Here is a 27,020-nt window from a genome sequence, read left to right as displayed (position 1 = left end):
AGCGTCACCTGTGTCACTAATACAGCGATCAGAAAAACGATCGCTTAGTGACACTGGCGACAGGGGGTGATCAAGGGGTTAACCTTTATTAGGGGCGATTAGGGGGGTACCCTAGACCTAAAGGGGGTACCCCAGACCTAAAGGGGGCTAACCCTAACTGCCCTAACACTTATAACTGTCACAAACTGACACCAATGCAAAAAAAAACTGCTATTGGTGTCACTGTGACAGGGGGTGCAGAGGAGTGATCGGGGGGTGATCGGGGGGTGACTGGGGGGTGAAAAGTGTGCCTGCGTGTTCTACTGTAAGTGTAGTGTTGTGCAAACTCACATTGATGTCTTCTCTCCTCGGCGCGGGAACGAAAAGACCGGCTCGAGGAGCAATGACATCACTTCCTCTGCCTTTGTTTACATTACAGAGGCAGAGGAATGATCTCATTGGCCAGGAGCAATCGCGAGGGGGTGGCCACGAATGGATGGCCTCCCCCTCACCTTTGATTGCCCTGGAACAAATGCCGACCGCCTTTGGCACCAGGGTGGGGTCCGATCGGACCCCTGGCCCGCGGGAGGCAGATCACATACAGGTACGTGATTCTGCCTGCCCGTGCCATTCTGCCAATGTATATCATCGTGAGGCGGTCGGCAAGTGGTTAATAGGAGAGGTTCCACTCAGAACAGACCTCACCATGGTCGACCAAAGAAGTTGAGTGCACAGGCTCAGCATCATATCCAGAGGTTGTCTTTGGTAAATAGACTTGTGAGTGCTGCCAGCATTGCTGCAGAGGTTGAAGGGGTTGGGGGGTCAGCCTGTCAGTGCGCAGACCATAGGCCACACACTACATCAAATTGGTCTGCATGGCTGTTGTCCCAGAAGGAAGCCTCTTCTAAAGATGATGCACAAGAAAGCCTCTAAACAGTTTGCTGATGGCAAGCAGACTAAGGACATGGATTACTGGAACCATGTCCTGTGGTCTGATGAGACCAAGATAAACTTATTTGGTTGTGAAGGTGTCAATAGTGTGTGGCAGCAACCAGCTAAGGAGTACAAAGACAAGTGTGTCTTGTCTACAGTCAATCATGGTGGTGGGAGTGTCATGGTCTGGGGCTGCATGAGTGCTGCTGGCACTGGAGTGCTACAGTTCATTGAGGGAACCAGGAATGCCAACATGTACTGTGACATACTGAAGCAGAACATGATCCCCTCCCTTTGGAGGCTGGGCCACAGGGCAATATTCCAACATGATAATGACCCCAAACACACCTCGAAGAGAACCACTGCCTTGCTAAAGAATCTGAGGGTAAAGGTGATGGACTGGCCAAGCATGTCTCAGAACTAAACCATATTGAGCATCTGTGGGGTATCCTCAATTGGAAGGTGGAGGAGCGCAAGATCTCTAACATCAACCAGCTCAGTAATGTCGTCATTTAGGAGTGGAAGAGGACTCCAGTGGCAACCTGTGAAGCTCTGGTGAACTACATGCCCAAGAGAGTTAAGGTGGTGCTGAAAAATAATGGTGGCCACACAAAATATTGACCCATTGGGCCCAATTTGGACATTTTCACTTAGGTGTGTACTCACTTTTGTTGCCAGCGGTTTGACATTAATGGCTGTGTATTGAGTTATTTTGAGGGGACAGCAAATTACACTGTTATACAAGCTGTACACTAACAACTAGGGATGAGCTTCGAGTTCGAGTCGAACTCATGTTCGACTCGAACATCGGCTGTTCACCAGTTTGCCAATTTGGGGTGTTTGCGGCAAATTCAAATGCCACGGAACACCCTTTAAAAGTCTATGGGGGGCGGGGGTCACCAATTACGTAACTCCGCCCCTTCTGACATCATGGGGAATGCCACAGGGAAGTCCCTGTCAAGTCCCCGTGCGTCAGAGGGGGGCGGGGTCACTGGTGGCCCCCCTGTTATTTAAGAACCGTCAGAAGAGGAGAAGCGTCACACAGTGGAAGCCTCCCTCCATGCCATCATGTATGCGGATCGGCCTGAAGAGAAGAAGGGAAGAAGACGCCGACGCCGCGGAGGAAGATGCCAGACGAGAACAGCGGAGGAAGAACCAGAAGAACCAGAAGAAGAAGAAGATGGAGGAAGAAACCGAAGGAAGATAGAAGATAGAAGAAAGAAGATAGAAGATAGAAGATAGAAGATAGAAGAAAGAAGAAGCATTTAAATAAAGGAATTGCCAAAAACTGTCTCTTGTCATTTTTAACATTTTTGACACTTTTTTGTGAAATGGTAGGGGTACCCCCTTACCATTTCACACAAGGGGGAGGGCCGGGATCTGGGGGTCCCCTTGTTAAAGGGGGCTTACAGATTCAGATAAGCCCCCCGCCCGCAGACCCCCACAACCACCGGGCAAGGGTTGTGGGGATGAGGCCCTTGTCCCCATCAACATGGGGACAAGGTGTTTTGGGGGCTACCCCAAAGCACCTTCCCAATGTTGAGGGCATGTGGCCTGGTACGGTTCAGGGGGGGCGCTCTCTCACCCCCCTCTTTTCCTGCAGCCTGCCAGGTTGCGTGCTCGGATAAGGGTCTGGTATGGATTATTGAGGTGGACCCCACGCCATTTTTTTTTTATTTTAGCCAGGGTTCCCCTTAATATCCATACCAGACTTGAAGGGCCTGGTATGGAATTTAGGGGGACCCCCCCACGTCATTTTTTTTTAAATTTTGGTTCGGGGTTCCCCTGTGGGGAGTTCCCATGCCGTTTTTATCAATGAACTTTTATGTATATTGTCGGACTGGCAATTCATTAATAGCCGCGAGTAGTTTTAAATGACTTTTTTTCCTTTGAAATATCATTTTGCTGTCAGACTGTTCTAAACACGGGAAACATGCACCGCTTTACAGGCATACTATAGATACCCCCCAGGTACGAAATTTAAAGTTTGCTTAATGTGTACCTTAATCTTATAAGCAGAGAAAGGTAAGTGTAAATATACAATTATTGGTAAAATTATACCATGAATAATAACACACAAAACCAACAATAATATTATCAGTGACAGTGGTATACTATCTCCATATACAGTAAAAAATAAATTGTAAGTTATGGTGATATCTTCCAAAGTGAGCCAGTTTCTTCCTGTCGATAGATAAAAAATTCCTTCACCAAAAGAAGAAAAGGAGGAAAATACACCTTGTAGAAATGGATATCTGCTTACCAGATACCAATGACCCCTTTAATCAACAAGAGAGTCATTAGCGCTTTTGCAGGATTGTGCTTGCTCACATGGATGGCTGGACAGCTGGATGATGATTAGGCTAAGAACCCCTCCGGTCCCAATCGATCAAACATGGGGTATATATGAAACAAACAAAGTCTCCATAGTGTAAAACCATTTTAATAAAAACTATGAATATATTAAAAATGCCAAATGGCTGCTTACATTTGTAGGTGCCTACCCGGCACTGGGGCTGCTCGCTTGTCAGGGTAAGATTGAGATCAAAGACCCGTCGCACCACATCGAAAGACGGCGTGCGTTCCACCCGGCGTGAGAAGCAAACCAGAGAGCCGGATGTGGGTAAGAATCACGTGGTCACGTGAAGAGTGGTGGAGAAGGTGGCCGGATGACCGATGCCTTTAAACAATTTTTCAGTCCTCAGCACCAAGGTCTTATTGGTTAAAGCAACCATCACCAGTCTCTGCATAAATGGTGCAGGAATATCTAGGGGCAAGAGCAGATTTGGAGACCTTTCCAACAGAGCATCCGATGGGTTACTGGGTCTTGAGGCTGGACCACTGGCCAGAATTTGCTCGATATGAAATTGAGCTACTGGCCTGTCCTGCATCCAGTGTGCTTTCAGAATGCACATTTAGTGCTGCTGGAGGGTTTGTAACGGATCAAAGAGTGCGCCTGTCCACAGACTCCGTTGATAGGCTCACATTTATAAAAATGAATCAGTCTTGGATCAGCAGCTATCAAGCACCTAATGCTGATGTAACTGATTTGATTTTCTATGGATCTGAGATCCCTTGAAGACTGCCTATGCTGACTATACTATTCCTCTTCAATCTTGATGGTGCTAGCTTCCAACAATATTTTTGGTTTAGGGCACCACCATCACCACCCAAGGCACAATTTTTCTGCCCCTGTTTAACAGGGGCATGTACCGTATATACTTGAGTATAAGTTGAGTTTTTCAGCACATTTTTTTGTGCTGAAAGTGCCCCCCTCGACTTATACTCGAGTCAAGCACTTTTCTTCAGCAAAAAAATTCATTTTCCAAACCGAATTTGGGGCCCCAAAATAGGTTCGGAAAATGTCATTCTCTGCTGCAGAAAAGTGCTTGACATTTTCTGAACCGATTTTGGGGCCCCGTATCTCAGGGCCACTTGGTGTACAAACCCAGTGGAACTGGTACCACAACATATCCAAAGCTGAGATTCCTAGCACCAAGTGGCCCCGAGATACGGGGCCCCAAAATAGGTTCGGAAAATGTCATTCTCTGCTGCAGAAAAGTTCTTGACATTTTCTGAACCGATTTTTGGGGCCCTGTATCTCGGGGCCACTTGGTGCTAGAAATGCCAGCTTTGGATATTTTATGGTGCTAGTTCAACTGGGTTTGCACACCAAATTTGGGGTACCTAGCTCTAAGTGGCCCCGAGACACGGGGCCCCAAATTTGGTCAACTGTGTCCATCTGCAGCAATGTCATTTCGGGACACTTTGGGTTCAGAGACCCCAAATTTTGGCTGCAGCTAGGGGGGATCTAGGAACACTTAACTACCGAGTTTGAAGTTTGGGGGACCTATGGCTGCAAATGGGCACAGTGAGGCATGCAAATGGGCACAGTGAGGCTGCAAATGGGCATTGTTGACCCTCTTTTCCACTTACAGTAGCTGTGCATTTCTCACCCTCGTCTTATACTCAGGTCAATAAGTTTTTCCCATTTTTTTGTGGTAAATTAGGGCCTCGACTTATACTCGGAATGACTTTTTGATCTAATATTTCACACCAGGGCCCATTCCTGTGCCCAACAAGAGTATCTGTGAGGGGTTACAGTGTTGTGGCACCACCACCATCACTACCCAAGGCCCAATTTTTCTGCCCCTGTTTAACAGGGGCATGTAATTACAATTTTTTATATTATATTTCAAAGCAGGGCCCGTTCCTACGCCCAACAAGAGTATCTGTGAGGGGTTACAGTGTTGTGGTACCACCACCCAAGGCCCAATTTTTCTGCCCCTGTTTAACAGGAGCATGTAATTCCAATTTTTGATATAATATTTCAACCCAGGGCCCGTTCCTGTTTTTGTTTTTGTCTTTGATGGTTGGACTATACATGCGTGGGTGGTGGGAGATTTTGATTGCTGTTCCACCCTTAATGATGCTTACCATTTACCACTTGTTCCTATGTGTCCCAATGCTGATGTATGTTTTTACCATAGATGCACACTGCTCTCTACAAGGGAATGCCCCTGAAGAAAGGACACAATCCTGAAATGCGTCGGGACTAAGCTCTTACCTGGAGATAATATCAGTGTCATTTTGTATCTATTATGTTTTGATATTGCTCTTAAATCGGTCAATTGTAATGTCCAATCTACATTGACTTCTTATAAGATTTAATAAATTACTTTACTATACATTTGGTTTTTTTATTCAGTTGCCTTCAAAGTCCCAATCCTCTTTGGGGGACTTCTTTTTACATATCTTTGTATGGGATGGTGGCAACTCTCCAGTCCACTTTTGGTGAAACCTCTTTTTGAATTTTTCTGCCCCTGTTTATGACAGAAGAGACCTCTAGAGTCAGCTCTCGCTCTGGGAGGGCGTCATATGATGCCCTCGCCTTCCTTGCCCACCAGGGGATGCATGTCACTGGCCACCTGATGCGCATGCCCAGCGCCCGCAACGTCCGCCAGGCACCCGCAATTGCCCGGTAACACGGCAGGACCGCGGATCTGTCTATGTAAACACACAGATCCATGTCCTGTCAGAGAGGAGAGGAGACCGATGTGTGTTCTTAGTATAGAGCAACACTGATCTGTCTCCTCCCCTTGTGAGTTCCCTCCCCCTTCAGTTAGAAACACTCCCTAGCAACATAATTAACCCCTTGATCACACCCTAGAGTTAACCCCTTCCCTGCCAGTCACATTTATACAGTAATCAGTGCATTTTTATAGCACGAATCGCTGTATGAATGTGAATGGTCCCAAAAATGTGTCAAAAGTGTACGATATGTCTGCCACAATATCGCAATCACGATAAAAATCGCAGATCGCAGCCATTACTAGTAAAAAAAAATAAATAAATAAAAAAGCTATAAATCTATCCCCTATTTTGTAGACACTATAACTTTTACGCAAACCAATCAATATACGCTTATTGTGATTTTTTTACCAAAAATATGTAGAAGAATACATATAGGCCTAAATTGAGGAAAAAATTTGTTTAAAAAAAAATATGATATTTATTGTAGCAAAAAGTAAAAAATATTGTGTTTTTTTCAAAATTGTGGCTCTTCTTTTGTTTATAGCGCAAAAAATAAAAACCGCAGAGGGGATCAAATACCACTAAAAGAAAGCTCTATTTGTGGGGAAAAAATAATAAAAATTTCATTTGGGTACAGTGTTGCATGACCGTGCAATTGTCATTCAAAGTGTGACAGTGCTGAAAGCTGAAAAATGGCCTGGGCAGGAAGGGGGTGAAAGTGCACTGTATTATGATATTAAGATGGTTAAAGACCAGTGGGCAGACAGTGATATGTGTTTCTTATTCGTTCAGGGAACTTTGGAAGAGGAATCAGTAACCCTAATTATGAATTATCCGAAATAATGAATGCCGCATTTAAATGAATGGAATGTAACAAATTAATAGTAATAAAAAATAATAATAAAACATTTTTATTATTATTATTTTTCATTATTATTGATTTGTTACGTTCCATTCGTTTAGATGTGGCGTTCGTTATTTCGGATAATTCTGAACTTTGGATAAATTCATATTCGTTACGTTCACTAACAGCCAAATTTGAAAGTAAATTCCAATACCTATAATTTAATAGTTAGTAATAGTTATTATTATTAGTTAGTTAGTTATTATTTCGGATTTTTGTGATTTTAAATTGTCGGATTTTCGTTGTTATTTTTGGATTTTCATTCTTTAGAATTTTCGGATTTTCATTCTTATTTTTGGATTTTCAAATTTAAAAATTTTTTGAATTTTTGAAATTTCCAATTTACGAAATTTTGGAAACATTTGTTAAATGGGTTTTCGATAATTCAAATATTTCCGAATTATCGGATTTGATGAAAAACAAATTCAGAATGGAATGAATTGCACATATCTACATCTTTCCTATTCACACTTATGATGCTTAAACAGTTATTGCATACTGAACAATTGATAGACATATGGCGATTACTGCACAACAGAGAGAAAGAGATTATACCTTTTACTCATTGGTTCATGGGTCATATTCCCAAATTAATTACTTTCTGATTAGACATTCTGACATCGACCGGGGTTCAGGCTGCTTTGACAGCCACATGCACACTTTCAGACCGCTCGCTAGTATGCCTAGATATCATTCTTCTGACAGTTATAAAACCTGGCAGTGAAAAGTGAATGACCAAAACATGGATAAAATCTGTGCTCAGAGCCTTCTCTTCTATGCCATCAAGATACAGACTTTTCTTAACCGAACTGTATATATTCCGGGATAGGTTGAATGAGCTTTTTCTGCACAAAATAAAAGGTACTGTATTCAGGGTAAACAAAAGTTTTACGAGTGGGGTAATAAGCCTTGTAATCTCCTGGTGAGGGCCTTCATACAAGCTAAGACTCATTCGTACATCCTGAATATAGACTTAGGCAGGGGCCAGATAGTACACACTTCCAAGGAAATAGTGAAGTGCTTTTGGGAGTTCTGTAGAAACCTTTACAATTCTTCTCCCTCAGATCCGCAACAGACCACACAGGACAGATTAGACAAAAATATCCCACTACTTATGAGAAGCGGACCTCACTTGACTTTCACTGGAAGATAGCATGCCTTTAGGGGACCAAATATTTGTTGAGGAGGCTGCAGGCTTTAAAGGATGCTAAGCTACATAAAGCTGCAGAGCCAGACAGCTTCTTGGTCGTATATTATCTGTTCACATCTTAGCTCAGCGTTTCACACAGGGTTAATATTCTTTCCTAGATGGGGGCACTTTTCCAAGTTCCAAGGGATACTCCTTGAGCCACTATAACTATAATTCTGAAGGAAAAAATCCCACGCAATGTAATAACTATAGTCCAATTTCACTGTTACATGTAGACTTTAAATTATTTACAAAGATTACTTCCTTTGATTCCCAAATGCCGTGAGTTGACCAGGTCAACTGGGCAGTCATGAAGACAGTGGTCAAGTTTTCAGCTTTGGAGATAGTTTTCTAAAATAGTTGGAGCCCATTTATTCTCACCCTACAGCCACTATTAAAAATAACAATACCTTCTCAGATGCCCTTTTGTTTCATCATGACACTATTTTGCATTTTGGAGCCCTTCCTCTGTCAGATCTGAGCTAATTCTGATATCAAGAGCATCAACACTACTCTGGAGGTCCATAAAGCAGTTGATTATGATGACAACCTTTTGTTCTTCTTTTCCCAACTGATTACATAATTGCCCAACCTAATCGTGGAATTTAAAACCTAAAACCCCATCTTCAATTTTAATGTTAACTGGCAAAAATCTGATGCTTTGAGTATTAATATCCTTTTACCCACTCTGTCTAATCTGAAAATTCACTTCCCCTTTAAATGGGCCCAAGAACATTTTACATTTTTACAGGTTTTTCTGACACCCTCCGTTGCTGATATCTTCTCAGCTAATTTCCCTCAGGTTCTTACAGGGGTTAGAAAGGATCTTGCTAAGTGAATTGGCAAGATGCATTGCTGGCTCAGAAGAAATAGTGCACTAAAGATAACTGTGCTTCCTAGACTCCTCTACCTTTTCAAAACTTTACCAGTTCATATCCAGGATCTTTTTTTAGACAGGTTAGAAGTAAGTTTAGGGCTGGCAAAGCACACAGACTAAATCACCAGCTCCTAACATAACCAAAATTTAGGGGAGGCATTGGCCTGTCAGACGTATCAAAATACTGTAAGGCATCCCATATGAACTGTATCTTGAACTGTTCTAATCACACGTCATGTAAAAGATGAGTCCCAACTGGAACAGGTGTTTTCAGACAGGCCACCAGGGGGGCCTCCCATGGCTCTGCCATGATACTCCCTGACACTAATACAGTCACCCAACCATCGGCACAACACTTTCATTATTCAAGACACATATGCATTCGGTAATGGCTGACCTTACTCTCTTGTTTATGATTCTGGTTATTAGCCAACCACATTTCCAACCAGGATTGCAATACGGAGCATTCCAGTCTGTCCTCTGAGGGGGACAATACCGTATTTACCATTTCTGTCATGATGGTTGGGTCCTTCCTTTATTGACCATCCAAGCAATGTTCAATCCCCCCTTCCATTATACAATTACATATTTTCCTATACTTCAACTGGGACGTTTATGTCTCTGCCGCCCATACACATTTTGGAAAGCTTTGCTTGCCTGCTGAGCCAGTTCCTTGTGGCCTTTCCCAGGCATATAGTATTCTGAATCACCTCCATGACTCTACTGTTTAAAAATATTTTGAGAAATAGGAACAAGACCTGTGGACTACTTTTACTCTTCAACAGAAGGAATGGATCATAGAACCAACCAGGAAACAGGTTATAAGATCATCACAAGATGGTATAAGCTCCCTACAACATTGCATAAACTATTTCCACAGAGCTCTCCATTGTTTTGGTGGTGCCAAGAACAAGAGAAGTTTCTCCTGCATGTCTTCTGGTCATGCTCAAAAATTTGAAATTAAGGACTTCTGGATCCTAGTGAAACAATGGATAGTAGAACTAACGGCTGTCCAAACACTGAATAACACTTTCTTTTTTTAATATGAAACTTATGTCCCTGAAACACTATAAATGTTCTCTTTTGATTTGCTTTCTTGACAATATGTATTTCTAGCTTTTGGAAGTGAGCCACTTAACTTCCTTAAAGCTTATGGTTTTCCAAAAATAATGGAGGAAATCATGAAAGTGACCAATCATAAGAGAAGAACATTTCTGAAAAATGGTCATTTTAGACTGAATTCACTTGATTAGCAGACTAACTTAACATTTTGAACTCCCAACAATAAACATAGTAATTGGAATTAATCTCTATGCTGAAAAATCCTAGCTACGGACTCGCTGGTTTGGGATCGACCTGTAAAGGGTTTGCTCAGCAAGGGTCACACACCTCCTCCCGTTCTGACATCTCCTTAATCCTTGTTTTCATCTACCTTCCTCTATTAATTGTAGCTACGCAGTCTTTTGGAGTGCCTGAGTAGCCTGGGGACCTCCGCTATGGTAACATTCTCACACAACCTTCTTCTGATCCCTTTCCCTGTTCACCACTGCATATTCCCTTTGTCATACAGAAGGAAATTACCTTGGACCATTTGTAAGTGGTTGGTGGACCTACGCTGGGAGGTGATATGGAATGACCTTCCTAAGACATCTTTGCTTAGTTGCCTGCTATTTAGACATAACTAGGGCTGTCATAGATTTTTGTACTTGTCCATGATTGCTTCCCTACATATCGTTTTACTGTAACCTGAGGGGATTTATGACTTCCTTTATTTTGGTCTGTTCATTCCTGTATGATTCTTTATTAATCTGAAAAAAAGAATTAAAAAAATGTCCTCAAATCACCCCTATGTCACCCCTATGTCCAATATCTTGATGCCAGCTTGGCAAAATTGCTACTCCAGCTCGTGAAATCAGTTTCCTTCCACAAGTTTATAGCCTGTGCTAGACAACAGTGGTAGGTACCCAGTAGCCATTATTTTTCCCAAAAGGCCATCCCTGCCTTCCACCAGCATGTAGAAAATAATTGTAGTAAAGTAACCATACATATCCTTCAAGAAACACTGGATCAATAGTCTGTCAACTAGGAAGAATGCAGGAAGGGTCACAGTGCTGGAGCTGGTTGTGCCACCACATGTTTCATCCAATGGTGACAATTAAGTCACGTGTACACCCACATGCTCACTGGCCTCAAAGGGTTTGTGTCAGTCATACCCTGCCAGTGTTTGCCTAGAACAAATGCAACACCAAAGTCAGCTGCCTACCGACTTTCTCGTCTGTGACACCCAGAAGCAGTAGAAATCAATAATAGCCATTATGCAGAACCTGCACAAGCAGTAGCATATCATCGCTGAGTACCTGTGCAATAGTGGAGTCAAAACATTTTTTTGGAAAGCTTGAGTTCTTTTCACTGCATCAATGGTTCATGATACAGGATGGGTGCAGCATTTTGACACCTTTTGAAGGAGTTAACAAAATAGTGAGCCATGGGGGCGAGTATTACAATCCCTCTTGTGTAGGGATGCGGCTAAATTTCAGGTTGAGTATGGTTCAACCATTCCCAGTTGGCAGAAACAGTGAACTTATGTGGCTGTTCACCATTGTAGCACCCAACCACCAGTAATGCACTTCCAGGCCATCCCCTTCACTGAAAAAAGGCTGGATTCTTATTAGCCATATTGACACTATGCTTAGCTGTGTTAAGGAAAGCATATGGAGTGCTGCTAATAAACTGCATAAAGACAGAATAATGTAAGGCTTGTAGGCTTTGAGCTCTTAAAGTGGATACTAACCCCTTCCTGAATATCCTTTAGGCAGCAAAATAATATATATCATGGGGAATTTGGAAGTGGAGGAAAGGAAGCATGTTTACATCCTAATGCTGCTGATGTGTGTCCTTATTCTCCTGGTCATTTCCTGGTTGTACTGGAGGATGTCACCTGACTTCATCCTATGCATTACACAACAAGTGAAAAACAGTACTGGTTACTATAGAAGCACCACGGTAGATTTTTGTGACATAAGCAGTATCCTAATATGCACTTGATTTTGTGCACAACAAAATGTGAGTGGAATATAAATCTTTTTAATAAATGTGTTTTGGTTTTATTGGAAAGCAGTATGAACATTATGCATGTTTCCTAGAAGCTATCCTTGACCTGGAGTGGGGAAGAGACAAAAAGGAAGATAGAAGAAAAGTGCCATATTTAACGCCTGAAGGGAAAGGCTTGTTCTAACCTTTTTCATTTAGAGGTCATACACCAAAAGCTAAGAGCACAACTTAGATGAAGAGTTTGCACAGGATGGAGGAAGGTGTGTGATTAATGTAACACTGGGATTTTGCTATATTGAATTGACTTTTGTGGATTTCAAGACCTTTTTTTCAACATGATGGACTATTTTGTAAATGTAACAATATAAAATCATTTGGTGGAGGAGATGATATACAGTATGAAGTGGTTTATATTAATCACTTGCCGCCCCCCATATAGCAAAATGATGTCGGCAAAGTGGTTGCGATATCCTGACCGTCTGTCAACACCAATCTAGGTAAAGAGTCTCTGACGGAGATTCTTTACCTCGTGATCAGCCATGTCCAATCATGGCTGATCACAGTGTAAACAGGAAGAGCCATAGATTGGCTTTTCCTCACTCGTGTCTGTCAGACGCGAGTAGAGGAGAGCCGATCGGCTGCTCCTCTGACGGGGGGCCTGTGTTGATTAATTATCAGCGCAGCCCCCCCCCGAGGATGCCCGCACTGGACCACCAGGGATGCCACCAGGACCACCAGGGATGCCCACCACTAGTCACCACCAGGTATGCCACCCATGGCCACCAGGGATAACAATCAGTGCCCACAATGGATGCCAATCAGTGCCCACAATGCCTGCCGATCAGTGCCCACAATGGATGCCTGCCAATCAGTGATGCCCATCAGTACCATCCATTAGTGTACATCAATTCCACCTATCAGTACCCATCCATGCCCATCCGTGCCATCTATCAGTGCCCATCTGTGCCACCTATCAGTGGCCATCAGTGCCGCCTTTCAGTGCCTATCAGTGCCGCCTATGTGTACCCATCAGGGCTGCATATCAGTGCCATCTATCAGTGCCACCTATCAGTGCCACCTCATCAGTGCCACCTCATCGGTGCCCATTAGTGTCACCTTATCAGTGCCCGTCAGTGCAGCCCCATCAGTGCCCATCAGTGAAGGAAAAAACATACTTATTTACAAAGTTTTGTAACAGAAACAAAAAAAAAAGAAACATTTTTTTTTCAAAATTGTCAGTCTTTTTTTAATTTGTTTAGCAGAAAATAAAAATCCCAGAGGTGATCAAATACCACCAAAAGAAAGCTCTATTTGTGGGAACAAAATGATAAAAATTTAGTTGGTACAGTGTAGCATGATCACGCAATTGTCATTCAAGGTGCGGCAGCGCTGAAACCTGAAAATTGGTCGGGGCAGGAAGGTGTATAAGTGCCCTGTATTGAAGTGGTTAAGTGGATTATACACATTTATATATATTTTAGTAAATAGATATTATTTACTTGTTAAATTTGTAAGATTAGACAAGTAGCGTTGCACTGATTTATAGTATACTTTGATGAATATGGGAGGTATATGATAGTGTTGGCCAGCTAGATTAAGGATAGGGGTACTTGTAAAATGGGAGATATTGCAGTTTTTTTCAAATCTTTACCCATGCTCTAAATTTTAACCAAAATTTTCTTTTTAAAAATTGTAAAATTTTCTGGCTGCTGACCAACTTTATACTGCAGTGCTGTATCTTCTTCAGTCTCTTAACTCTTGTAGTAAATGCCTACCTATAATTTTTCTCTGTAGTACTGATGGCCAATTTTCCTTGTCAAAAGAAGTTTATTGAGTATACAATGTTATAAAGATACATAAAGTAAGTTTACAAGGATCTATAAAGTAAGCTCATTGTTTTACAGTAGGGTTTATATAGGTAAATATCATGAAATTTCAAATATTAAACATTGGGTTCACGTAAACCTAAATTAAAGATATATATCATTTCCTTAGTTACTTTTGTAGGTATTTAAATGATTTATACCTACTATACATATTGTTTACAAGTAGAGTGTATATAGGTCAAATAAATTCTGATAATGAGCTTTAATCGTAAGGTGGAGAAAAGGAAAGAGAAAAGAAGAAAAAGGGTTGAAAGGTAGAGGTATGGTCCACAAGGTTGTCCCGCTCGTCAGTTTATTATTCTTTTTAGTTCTCTTTGAAGCCTTAGAATGGGTGTCTCTGTAAGTCATTTAATCTGTTACCATGGCAACAGGACAGAGTCATTGAAGTTTGACAGGAACTGTTGTTTTATCCAAGGATGCCAAAGTTTTTCAAATTTTGGAATTTGATTTTGATCGATGGCTACCATCTTAGCATGGGACATTGTATTATTCATTCTGTGAATTGTTTCTGCTAGTACCAATGTAGGAGATTTCCATGCCTTGGCCACCGTTTGTTTTGCAGCCGTTATTAGTTGGATCATAAGTTTGAATTGAGAGAGTGTTAACCATTCCGGTTTTAGATTAAGTAAAGTTAAATATGGATCTGGTTGTATTATTTTTTTAAATATTTTAGATGCAATCACGAAGACTTCCTTCCAGAAGGTTTGGATTACTGGGCACGTCCACCATATGTGTAAATATGTGCCTATTTCTGGGCATCCTCGAAAACAAAGAGCTGAGGTATTAGGTGAATATTTTGCCACTCTAGCGGGTACAAGGTACCAGCGAGTTAGGACTTTATAATTTGTCTCCAGTGCTAAGATGTTGGGTGAAGATGACTTAGATGTGAGCCATATGTTAGACCAGTCCGTGTCTTCTAAAGTTCGTCCCAGGTCCTCCTCCCACCTCTGAACGTAAGAGGGTCTATTAAGATTTGCTACTCCATATAATTGATTATAAAGTGATGAAATTGTACCTTTAGCAAATGGATCTTTTGTACAGATTGATTCAAAAATGGATAATTGGGATAATGGTGTATCCCCCTTTAGGAATGGTGTATAGAAATTTTTGATTTGGAGATATCTAAATATCTCAGAGTTTGGTAGACCATATTTTTCTCTAAGCGATGGGAATGAAAGGAATGATTTAGATGTTATGAAGTCATTTAGTGTCTGAATGCCTGATGTTGTCCAAACTTTAAAAGAATTTGGGTAGATCCATGCCGGATAAAAGGCCGGATTTCTGATAAAAGAAAGGAGAGGATTGTGTGGAGATTGTAACTGATATTTGGTTTTTAGTTTATCCCAGAGAGATAAGAAGTGTTTAGTTATGGGATTATGAATTTTAAAGCGGTCTTTAGGATCAAGCCATAATAAATTTGATATTAATAGAGGGTCATTTTCTGAAGCCTCTATAAATACCCATAATGGGATTTCCTGTTTTGCATGGTATTTGGACAGGCTGGCCAAATGTACTGCTCTGTAGTAGTTAGTAAAATTAGGGTATCCCAGGCCTCCTTTATTTTTGGGAAGATGTAGTGTGTGTATAGGTATACGTGGCTTAGAAGAGCCCCATATAAACGAAGTTGCTATTTTTTGTACTATTCTCAAAAAATAGGAAGGAATTGGAATAGGGAGGACTCTGAATAGATAAAGCAATTTGGGTAGAATAGTCATTTTGATTGCATTAATCTTCCCTATCCAGGATAAAGGAAGTTGCGACCATTGTTTTATTAGATTTGTGATCTGTCTTAATACAGGAGGATAATTGGTTGAGAATAAGTCAGAATGAGATGCTGTTAAATGAATTCCAAGATATGGGATTGATTTTTCTGCCCATGTGAATGGGAGTGCAGCCCTAGCCGGGATCAATTCCATGTTTGTGAGTGAAATATTAAGCACTAGGCATTTCTTAGGATTAATCATAAGGCCGGATAGGGCTGCAAATCCATCAAGAGCTGGTATTAAGTTAGGACCAGAGACCTGTGGTGATGATAGAAAAAGTAATATATCGTCTGCAAATATACATAATTTGTGTGTAATACCTCCTACTTCAATGCCAGTTATAGTTTGGTTTGTTCTGATGTATTGGGCCATGGGTTCGAGTATAAGGGCAAATAATAAGGGAGATAATGGGCAACCCTGTCGGGTACCTCTTTCGATATTAAAGGCTTCAGATTTGTATCCAGCATATTTTATATAGACTTTGGGTTTATTATATAATGCTTTGATCCATGTTAAAAAGTGGGGTCCAAAACCCCATTTTTGTAATGAATATTGCATATATTGCCAGGATACTGTGTCAAATGCCCTCTTAATATCGAGAGATAGAAAACATAAAGGGATTTTCCGTTTTTTAGCAATATGTGCCAATAACACTGCCCTGCGTATATTATCGCCTGCCTGTCTATTTGGCATGAAGCCTACTTGATCTCTATGTATTAATTTTCCTATAATGCTATTGAGGCGTTTTGCTATTATTTTTGCTAATAATTTAATATCGAGGTTTAACAGAGAGACAGGCCGATAATTCACACAGGAAGTATCATCAGAAAGGGGTTTTGGGATCATACAAACAATTGCCATTAGTGTTTCTTGCCGAAAAGAATGTCCATCTAGAAGTTTGTTAAAAGTTTCAGTGAGAATGGGAGAGAGTATTTCTGAGAATGTTTTATAGTATAAAGCCGAGTAGCCGTCTGGGCCTGGTCTTTTGTTAAGTTTTAGGTCTTTTATGGCGTTAGCAACTTCATCTATAGTTATAGGCTCATCCAAACTGCTTTTTTGATTCTGAGATAACTCAGGTAAGGTTATTTTTGAGAAGAAGGATTCAGCCTCTGTAGGATTAAATTCATTGTTTGTCTTGTATAAAGTTGCGAGATGTGAGTGAAATTTATGGACTATTTTAACTGGATTACAAGTGTAAACATTTTTTGATAATTTCAAACGTATTGGTTTGAAAGATTTGTTAGTTGAATTTAATGCCCGAGCCAAATATGTACCTGGTTTGTTTGTATTCATGTAGAAATTGTGTTTGGAGCGTTTGAGGGATTTATCAACTGACTCAGTGAGAAATAGATCATATTCCAATCTAGATTTTTCCAGATGAGATTTTGTACTCTGAGATGGATTATCTTGAAATGATATGTAGGCTGCATTAAAATTGAGTTCTAGTTTTTTTGCTAGATTTTTGCGTTCCCGTTTAAATAGTGCCATTTGTCTTTGTATTGTACCACGCAAGACAGGCTTATGAGCTTCCCACAGTGTTATTGGGGAGATGTCTGTTGTATTATTAATTGATATGTATTCCTTTAAAGCTTGTTCAATGGTCATCTGATGTAGTGGGTGTTTGAGCATTATGTCCGGTAAGTACCACGTTGGGTCATGCGCTTTTGGTATGGCTGAGGCTATAGTAGTGTATACTGCATTATGGTCAGACCACGGAATCGGAATTATATCTGATGCAATAATTTCTGGTATCATTCCTATTGTTAGAAAAATATGATCTATTCTGGTGAAGGTTTGATGAGGGTGCGAGAAATAAGTGAATTTCTTTTTCATTGGGTTACTTTCTCTCCATGAATCTACCAGATTGTATTTAGAAAGAAGTTGAGAAAAAGGTAATCTAGAGGTTATTTTGGATGGTGTAAAAGGTGATTTATCTAGAAATGGGAGGAGGACCTGGTTCGAATCCCCACACATTATCACTGTTCCTATTTTGTGTGTATTAATCACTTGTAATATATGTGAGAGGAATGGTGTAGGTTGTTTGTTAGGAGCGTAGTAGGAAATCACCGTGATTGCTGTATCCATTATATAACCCATGAGTATCAGGTATCTACCTTCTGGGTCTTTAATTTCTGATGATAAGGTGAATGGTGTGGATCGGTGAAATGCAATTAGAGTTCCCCTTTGCTTGGTACAGGCAGAAGCCGTGTAAATTTGTTGATAAAAAGGAGAAATATATTTTGGAGTAGAATCTTTGGTGAAGTGTGTTTCTTGGAGGCATACTATGTGAGCCTTCTTGTTATGGAAAGTACGGAAGGCTTTGGTCCTTTTTTGAGGGACATTTATTCCCTGAACATTCAGGGAAAGTATATTCAGTGGTGCCATGGCAACAGATCAAATAGTTTTGACTTACTTTTTGTTATGCAGAGCTGACTGCGCAGATCAACCTGTGTGGACTGAAGAGATGAATAGATAGAAAAGAAACCAGTAATTTCTGGAGTAAAGAGTAAACAAAAAACATATGAGATTAGATGATACATTGTATAAATTATTTTTGGCAAGTAATCACAATTTACCCGTGAAAGAGAATAAATATCTCTCTCAGGGGAATAAGTGCCTTCGTCACACTCCCACATAATATGGTTGGGAGAATGAGGAGGGCTAATGGGGGTACACGGATCTTCCGCTTACAGGAGAAAAGTGCTATGTCAAAAGACATCAAAATGATGTTTCATTAATTGGAGTGCAGAATATAGTTTTTGTTGAAATTATTTATTCCAGGGTGGTTGTATACGGTTAGTCTTGCCCTAGGCTAAATAATTCAGCTAGAAAGGTACTGTTAATAACTTTGGTATTGATGAAGATAGTTTGAATTATTTTGGGATTTTAACCCTTTTAGAGTAAACAATTACATATTTTATTCATATGTAACTGTTTAGATATGTTAACTCATAAAATTGAGGTTGTATTGCTTCAGATTAGAATAAACAAAAACATAATTCTAGGAACTAGTTAGGTAATAATATATTTGTTTTAAGAAAAGAAAGAAAAAGTTTCCATTACTTCTGGATTATTGAACATATTTGTCCTAAAAAGTAATACATCTATTGTTATTACCTGATAATATATAACTGAACAAGAATTTCCTTATTTCACTTATATATTCTAAGGCTATATGAATCAGTAGTAATAAGAAATATAACTGGAATGTAACATGATCCCACACAGTGTGTGCTGATGGCCAATTTTCATTTCAATAGTTTTTGTTGATAAAAAGATAATTTACATATTTAACACATCAACAGTGACAAAACAAGTATCAAAGTATAGAATGTATAAAGAAAAAGAAATAAGAAAAGTACTTAGTGAACAGCCAAGTTGAAGATGATCACATTTCAAGTCATTCAATATGTAAAAGCATTAACATATGTTGTTTAAAGTAAGTTCACATTAAGTATTTTCAACAGTAAGCACAAATGTATCTACGCTAGCATTGTCCCTCAAAGACGAAACAGAAGATAATCATGAAGTTTCCCCTTCGTTCGAGTATAAACTTTCTCATATGAGTGTGCACTTTCGGTTCGACCCCAGGCACTGAGCGCCCCAACGTGAACAAACTGCCCCCAGCGCCCGGGCTCGACCATGCCACTCCATTTTGCCAATAATATGATAATAGTTATCATATTAACCAAAAAGAAACATAAAAACAATTAGTATATTTCCATAGTGGTATTGCATTATGTCTTGTTCTTTTGATACCATTCAAGCCACGGATGCCATAACAGATATTTCACTTGATATTTACCCTGTGAAGCAGCAAACATTAGTTCATAGTTTATGTGTAGGTTAGTAATTCTGATTACTTCTGTGAGGTTTGGGGCTTTGGTACTTTTCCATCTTCTAACTATTGCCAGTTTAGCACTCACAAGGACATGAAAGACTATATTTCTAAGAGCTGGAGAGATTTTCTCTATTCCTAGTGATAGGATAGCAAGTTCTGGGTTTTTTGGGGAGAGAGGTGTTGATGAGTTTACTGATTAGATCATAGACCTGAGACCAAAAGGTTTTTAATAGTGGGCAAGCCCATAATATATGCAAAAGTGAACTTCTGATCCCACATTGTCTCCAGCATAGTGGAGAAGTTTGGGGGTGAAATCTCGCTATTCTCGTGGGAGTTAAATACCACCTCAGAAGAATTTTGCTTGAGAGTTCCCATAAGTTGACACATTTAGTGGCCACATTTGTAACCTTAATTGAGTGTTGCCATTGTTCTGTGGAGTATGAGGATTTTAGGTCTATTTCCCAGGTTTTCATGGATAGGATATAGAAAATTCAAATTTTTGGTTCAAAAAGTTATAAAAAAGGGATATGCCTTTAATAGAAGTTTTTGGATTAGTAAGATGCAAGTATATCTTTATCAGATTTGATTATAGGCATATAAGTCTTTTGATTCTAATCCTTACTCTATTTGGATTGCTCTAAATGTTTTGATTGCTGGGCCAATTGTAATATCCTCTAGGGTTGTAATGCCCCTCAAAAACCAGTTTCGTATATTGAAGTCTGGTATCAGAAGCTGTAGGCTTGAGATCGGAATTGGTATAGTTTTGAGGATATGAGTGGACATGGAAGATTTTAGAAATATATTCCATGCTTTAAGTGTGGTTTTCATAGTGGGTGATATGTTATTTATTTTAATCGGGCTGAAGGTGCTTGCTAAAAGTAGGTCATATGTATTATTATTAATGCATTGGGCTTTCTGTCCATCTAGGTGTTTGGTTTTGTGGAAACTACTGTTTTGTTTGGGCTAAGATGGCGGCTAAGTAATAATCCTGCAATAGTATGTGACCCACTCCCCTGCTCTCCTAGATTTTATCAATTTTTGAAATGCACACCTAGCTTTTTTTTTTTTGCCACAAGTATGTATTAATTGTTGATTGGGCTTTTGTGAAGAAAATTTCAGGGATCGGAATAGGGAGGGCTCTAAATAGGTAAATGAGTTGAGGTAGGACTATCATTTTAAATGCTACTAGTCTTCCTGACCATGTCATTTCTGTTTTTGATATGTTGCATAGTTTTGAGTCTAGATCTTGGAGGAATGGGGTGTAGTTAGCGTGAAATAGTTGTTTGGTCTTTTCAGTAAGTGTTATGCTTAAATATTGTATTTCTTTTGGACTCCAAATATAGGGAAATCTATTCTGAAGCCTAACTTTTGTATGAACATCTATTCCTAGTCCTAAGATTTGGGACTTGCTTTCATTTACCTTATAGTATGATATTTGATTAAACACAGAAAGAGCTTTGTGTGCTGCAGCCAGGGAAGGTTCTACTTCTGTTAAAATCATGATAACATCATCAGCAAATAGGCTGACGATGTGATCAGTGCCTCCAACTGAGAAGCCTTTAAATCTTGGGTGTGATCAAATGTGAATGGCAAGGGGTTCCATCAGTAAATTAAAAATTAAAGGGGTTAAGAGGCATCCTTGCCTTGTTCCATTGGATATAGAGAAAGGCGAAGCTAATATGCCTGATAAGTACACTCTGGCAGATGGTTTGGAGTATAAAGCCATAATGGCCGAGAGTATATTACCTGCAAATCCAAACGTTTCTAATACCCTGAGCAGGTACTGCCAATGTATGCGGTCAAAGGCCTTCTCTGCATCCAGCGTTAGGCACAGAGAAGGCCTATTCTTCACCTCAGCTAGGTGTATAATATTGATTAGTCTCTGAGTAGCATCTGACATTTGCCTATTTTTGGTGAAACCTGCCTGGTCAGGGTGAATAAGCGTGGGTAGAATATTTACCAGGCGGGCGGCTATTAATTTTGCGTAGATCTTCAGGTCGATATTCAAGAGCAAAATCAGCCTGAAGTTCGAAGGAGAGTCTGGTTCCCTCCCTGGCTTAGGCAAGGTTACAATGAGTGCCTCCAACATTTCCAGAGGGAAAGACGCAGAGGAAGCAGCAGCAACAAAAATATTATTTAGATGAGGCGATAAAATGGTCTTAAATTCTTTGTAATATTCCCCGCAGAATCCATCAGGACCTGATGATTTATTTAGGGGAAGAGAGTTTATTATTTTATGAATCTCTGATTCAGTAATCAGAGCATTCAGGGAATCTAATTGTGTGTCCGTCAACTTTGGTATGGGTAGTTGAGAGAGGAATTTGTTAACCCCTTCTGGGGTTGGCTGACAGGTCTTAGGATCATTTTTCAGATTATACAGAGAGCTATAATAAAAGCTAAATGCATCCGCTATATTTTAAGAGTGAAATTCTTTCTGTTTAGTGCCAGGGTGTATGATATAGGGTATTTTTGCTTTAACTCTATGCCCCTTAAGGGATTGCGCTAGTAACCTACCCACTTTATTCCCATTAGCATAATATACCATTTTTAGTTTTTTAATAGCTTTTTTAAAGTTTTCTAATAGCAAGATCGTGTCTAAGTTGTATTAATTTTTGGGAGGTGAAATGAGAAGGATTATGTTTGTTTTGAGTTTCCAGATTGTTAATTTCATTCGTCAGATCATTTAGCCGTCTTTGCCTATGCCTCTTAACCCTCGCCCCTAACTGAATACAAATACCTCTCATAAATGCTTTATGCGCATTCCATAGAATGAAGGGGTTTGAAACAGAATTCACATTATTAGAAAAGAACTCCATTAATTGATCTTGAAAAACTTTTTTATATTCTTTTTGTTGTAGAAGGTTTGAATTAATTCTCTATACCGGCCTCACGTTAACAGTCGTCGAGTCCGCCATGGAGAAAACTATTGAAGCATGGTCCGACCAAGTTATCGGATTAATTGATACAGAAGATGTTTAAAGTAGAGTCTGTTGATTCACCAAAAATAAGTCAATTCTGGTATAGGTGCGATGCGGTATTGAAAGAAAAGTAAAGTCCCTTTCATTAGCGTGAAGGCATCGCCATGCATCGTGTCAGTCGGGTTGAATAATAGAGGGAAGAAGCGCTGGGCTTATTCTTTTAGGTTGAGAAGTAGAGTCCAACGATGGGTCAGGAATTAAATTAAAGTCTCCACAAATCACTAATAACCCTTTTTGGAGACGTTTCACTTTTTTTAGTAATCTTTTGAAGAATCGAATTTGATGTTTGTTGGGTGAGTATGCATTAACTATTGTGTATATGGTTGAGTTCAGTTCAAATATTAATATTAAGAATCTGCACAATGGATCATACTCAATCTCCTGCAGCTTGAATGCCACTGTGTCCCTGATGGCAATTAGGACTCCTCTGGTTTTTGAATTCGCATTTGCTGTAAAGATGTGTGGATAGCTCTTATGAGAGCATTTAGGGGGATTAGAGGCCAGAAAGTGGGTCTCTTGTGTGCACACTATGTCACAGTGGTGTGTAATTGCTTCTTTCCACATGGAGTTACGCTTCGCAGGATGGTTAAGTCCTTTAGCATTAATAGACAATATGTTCAATGTCATATTTGGAGTTGATGGTTCGTGCTGTAAGTGTGACTCAGGACACATTTACTAGTGGGATATAGTTCCTCCGCCAGCTGCGGCTGGTGCCATGGGTAACGGAGGGAGTTGTGTTTAGTGGGTGTAGTTGTAGTTGTGTAGTACTCACTCTTGGAGATGAGGTAATCAGAGATGATGTATGTAGGCGACCTAGGAGGATTAATCTCACGTGTGGTGAAATTCTGTTTTCCGCTGAGAGGGTATGGCAATACCGATTTCTTGATTCTGTAGTCATCTGAAAAACTTGGCAACGAAAAGAAAGAGAATAGAAAAACAAAACAATATAGTAATTGGTGGAACATTAGTACACTCTTAAAAAGAGCATATTTGGTGAAAATCAACTGGGGGCAGCATAAACTGCTAGATATCACTGGGATGTAAGTTCGGCCTTTAGATCCTTTAGGGTCAGATAACACAGGGACCCGGAGTGTAAAGGAATCATCTGAGGGTTATTACTAGGGATGAGCCGAACACCCCCCTGTTCGGTTCGCACTAGAACATGCGAACAGGAAAAAAGTTAGTTCGAACACGCGAACACCGTTAAAGTCTATGGGACACGAACATGAATAATCAAAAGTGCTAATTTTAAAGGCTTATATGCAAGTTATTGTCATAAAAAGTGTTTGGGGACCTGGGTCCTGCCCCAGGGGACATGGATTAATGCAAAAAAACTTTTAAAAACGGCCATTTTTTCAGGAGCAGTGATTTTAATAATGCTTAAAGTCAAACAATAAAAGTGTAATATCCCTTTAAATTTCGTAGCTGGGGGGTGTCTATAGTATGCCTGTAAAGGGGCGCATGTTTCCCGTGTTTAGAACAGTCTGACAGCAAAATGACATTTCAAAGGAAAAAAGTCATTTAAAACTACTCACGGCTATTACATTGCCGGTCCGACAATACACATAGAAGTTCATTGATAAAAACGGCATGGGAATTCCCCACAGGGGAACCCCGAACCAAAAAAAAAATGACGTGGGGGTCCCCCTAAATTCCATACCAGGCCCTTCAGGTCTGGTATGGATATTAAGGGGAACCCCGGCCAAAATTTAAAAAAAAAAATGACGTGGGGGTCCCCCTAAATTCCATACCAGACCCTTCAGGTCTGGTATGGATTTTAAGGGAACCCCGCGCCAAAATAAAAAAAAACGGCGTGGGATCCCCCCAAAAATCCATACCAGACCCTTATCCGAGCACGCAACCTGGCAGGCCGCAGGAAAAGAGGGGGGGACGAGAGAGCACCCCCCTCCTGACCCGTACCAGGCCACATGCCCTCAACATTGGGAGGGTGCTTTGGGGTAGCCCCCCAAAACACCTTGTCCCCATGTTGATGAGGACAAGGGCCTCATCCCCACAACCCTGGCCGGTGGTTGTGGGGGTCTGCGGGCGGGGAGCTTATCGGAATCTGGAAGCCCCCTTTAACAAGGGGACCCCCAGATCCCGCCCCCCCTGTGCCATTTCACTAAAAAACTGTCAAAAATGTTAAAAATGACAAGAGACAGTTTTTGACAATTCCTTTATTAAAAGCTTCTTCTTTCTTCTATCTTCCTTCATCTTCTTCTTCTTCTTCTGGTTCTTCTGGCTCTTCTGGTTCTTCCTCCGGCGTTCTCATCCAGCATCTCCTCCGCTGCATCTTCTATCCTCTTCTCCTCGGGCCGCTCCGCACCCGTGGCATGGGGGGAGGCTCCCGCTCTTCTCTTCATCTTCTTCTCTTCTTCATCTTCTTCTTCATCTTCTTCTCTTCTTCATATAGCCGCGAGTAGTTTTAAATGACTTTTTTCCTTTGAAATGTCATTTTGCTGTCAGACTGTTCTAAACACAGGAAACATGCGCCCCTTTACAGGCATACTATAGACACCCCCCAGCTACGAAATTTAAAGGGATTGTCACGTACCTGGTAGGTTTTGAGCCTGAAGTGCAGAGAAAGACCTCCCTTACAGCTCCCACTCCCGTTCCCCTGGAATGGAGACAGAGGGCCCGGGAGTGAGGAGTGGTATGGGTGCCTGGCAGGATCAACAGTCACCGGAAGTTCAGGAGTGGTGGCACCCTCTGGAACCTGAAGCTGGGAGACTGGAGAATGTAATGCAGAGAGGACCAGGAACCACAGCAGGTAAGTAAGCAGGAGTGAAGAGCTGGACTGGAACCAGGAAAAAGCAGCAGGCGGTAGACTGGAACGCTGGACTGGAACCAGGAACAAGCAGCAGGTAGTAGACTGGAACGCTGGACTGGAACCAGGAACAAGCAGCAGGTAGTAGACTGAAACGCTGGACTGGAACCAGGAACAAAGCAGCAGGTAGCAGCCTGGAACGCTGAACTGGAACCAGGAACAAGCAGCAGGTAGTAGACTGGAACGCTGGACTGGAACCAGGAACAAGGCAGCAGGTAGTAGCCTGGAACGCTGAACTGGAACCAGGAACAAGCAGCAGGTAGTACCCTGGAACGCTGGACTAGAACCAGGAACAAACAGCAGGTAGTAGTCTGTAACGCTGGACTGGAGCCAGGAACAAGGCAGCAGGTAAGCAGACTGGATACTGGTATCAGACAGAGGGATAGTCAACAAGCCGGAGGTCAGTATCGGTCAATCAGCAGAGGTACGAGGGATTACACAGAGGGATGGTCAGGCAAGCCAAGAGGGTCTGGTGTAGGCGGATAGCAGGATGGTCTAACAGGAAGCCGGGTCAGATAGCAGAGTACACAGGTCAGATCAGGTTAAAGCACATGGAACGCTGTAGAGCAGACAGCGGGGATTGAGTGTGACAGGCCGGTTCAAATAGCCAGCCCGGCACTAGCGGGAGTGCGCGCGCGCGTGCAGTGGAACCCGTGGCCGTGTTCCCGTGCGTCTGAATCGCCGATTACTGGCAGGATCTTCATGACAGGGATATTACACTTTTATTGTTTGACTTTAAGCATTATTAAAATCACTGCTCCTGAAAAAACTGCCATTTTTAAAACTTTTTTTTGCATTGATCCATGTCCCCGGGGCAGGACCCAGGTCCTCAAACACTTTTTATGACAATAACTTGCATATAAGCCTTTAAAATTAGCACTTTTGATTTCTCCCATAGACTTTTAAAGGGTGTTCCGCGGCATTCGAATTTGCAGCGAACACCCCAAATTGTTCGCTGTTCGGCGAACTTGCGAACAGCCAGTGTTCGAGTTGAACATGAGTTCGACTCGAACTCGAAGCTCATCCCTAGTTATTACGCATGAGATTTGTCATTTTTTGCTGTTACCATTTTCCATTCCCGGTCAATTTGCCACTGAGTGCTTGAAGTGTGGGCTCCTCCCTCTGGTTCAGATATAATATCCCATTCTTTCAATAGGGCAATTCCTTTCTCCAAAGAGGTAATTGTGTGGGTATGATTGTCCCTAGTGACGGTGAGTTTTGTGGGGTAGCCCCATCTATACACTATTTTATGACTACTGAGACCTTTGGTTACCGTATTCAAGCTTTTTATTTTTTTAAGTGTATATTGTGATAAATCAGTGAAAAATTGAAGATTCTGGTATCGTGGGGAATTTGCTCCTTTTTACTTATCACTGTCATGTCATGAGATGTTCTTTAACATGGAAAAATGCAGGCGTAAGAGAACATCTCTAGGAATGTGTTCAGACAGGTGTGATGGTTTGGGTATGTGATGTATTCTATCTATGGTAACATCCAAATCAGTTAAGCTGGGCAAGATTTGTTTAAACACAGTAGTAACGTGCGAATTCAGATCACTTTGTTGGATAGATTCGGGGATCCCCCTTATTTTTAAATAGTTTCTCCTCGATCTGTCTTCCATGTCCGCAAGTTTTGCTTTAATCAACTCTGTGTCCCCCTCCCTCTCATCGTTAGCGTCAACAGTTCATTAATGGTCTCTGCGTATTCTTCCATTTTTGTCTCTATGGGACCAACCCTGTTTCCCACTGCTTGTATTTC

Source organism: Aquarana catesbeiana, linkage group LG01 (genome assembly GCF_042186555.1).
Source record: "Aquarana catesbeiana isolate 2022-GZ linkage group LG01, ASM4218655v1, whole genome shotgun sequence".
NCBI classification, from domain to species: domain Eukaryota; kingdom Metazoa; phylum Chordata; class Amphibia; order Anura; family Ranidae; genus Aquarana; species Aquarana catesbeiana.
This window is presented reverse-complemented; position numbering follows the sequence as displayed.